Below are 1142 nucleotides of genomic sequence, written 5' to 3' on the forward strand. Positions count from 1 at the left end.
GGCCGCTATGCGCCATCGATGCACACTTCTGCCGAGCCCGATAGTCAAAGCGGCTTTACATCACGAAAGTGTGGACTCAGAGGAAGACCTCTTGAAGACCGCGAGGGTTTAGGGTGCAATTTGAGACAGGGACAAAATTTACCACAAGAGGGCTGGATTTATTGAAGCTCGATTCGTGAACGAATCGTTCTTTTGAAACGGATCTCTTTATGCAGTTGAACCGGTTCACAAACGGAATTTAAAGATTCGTTTAGGTCCGGGGAAAAAAATTGTTCGGACATGACCGATTCGCAAGCCGAAAAGAGAAGATAATCAGAAAGAGAAGGTAACGTTAATACGTATTTTCAAAATGAACTGAGAATTTAATGAGGCGAAAAGTAAGTTACTTTAATAGCCGAATTGCAGAAATGTTGCCATTTAAAACCAATCGGAAATATGTTTACAACTTCATTGTATGTCTTTATTGTTTTATCAACATACGAAAGCAAGTTTTGGTTTTAATAAATATCTTTGTATTAACACGTGCAAAACTTTTTAGCCAAGAAATGTAAACCCAGCTAACAATTTTTGGTTCCCAGAACGTTCCCGGAACGTTAGTTTTTGGTTCCCAGAACATTAGTTTTTGGTTCCCAGAATGTTATTTTTTATGGTTTGTTTTTGGTTAGCCAGGAACGTTTTTTTAACGTTCCCAGAACGTTAATTTTTGGTTCCCAGAACGTTATTCTAACGTTCCCATAACGTTATTCTAACGTTAATCTAACGTTCCCAGGGAAGTCGTGGCCTAATGGTTAGAGAGTCGGACTCGTTACCCAACACTGCTCCGTGTGTGTGTGTTCACTGCTGTGTGTGTGCACTTTGGATGGGTTAAATGCAGAGCACTAATTCCGAGTATGGGTCACCATACTTGGCCGCATGTCATGTCACGTCACAGAACATTAGTTTTTGGTTCCCAGAATGTTATTCTAACGTTCCCCTAACCTCTTTACTCCATTATGATCTCCCCGCTGTACGTCAGTAATCATCCAGCACACTCGTGACCCAGTATAGTATAAGCTGCATGGAAATTATCTGTAATTATCTGACTATTCAGTATTATAAAAACCACATCTTGTTTTTATCTATTGTTTTTAAACTAAAAAGTA

The 1142-nt window shown here is 39.6% G+C and overlaps 1 protein-coding gene across 1 annotated transcript in view; it reads left to right on the top strand.

Annotated features, from left to right (window-relative positions):
* Nucleotides 1-346: 346 nt before the first annotated feature.
* Nucleotides 347-1142, top strand: part of LOC107728716 (suppressor of cytokine signaling 5-like) — a 21073-nt gene continuing 20277 nt past the window's right edge. The window contains exon 1 of the mRNA XM_016539006.1: nucleotides 347-377. The gene's annotated coding sequence lies outside the window, so the exon portion shown is untranslated. The remainder of the gene's footprint in view (nucleotides 378-1142) is intronic.

The sequence above is a fragment of the Sinocyclocheilus rhinocerous genome, unplaced genomic scaffold (assembly GCF_001515625.1).
Source record: "Sinocyclocheilus rhinocerous isolate Xijiao unplaced genomic scaffold, SAMN03320098_v1.1 scaffold2172, whole genome shotgun sequence".
Classification (NCBI taxonomy): Eukaryota; Metazoa; Chordata; class Actinopteri; order Cypriniformes; family Cyprinidae; genus Sinocyclocheilus; species Sinocyclocheilus rhinocerous.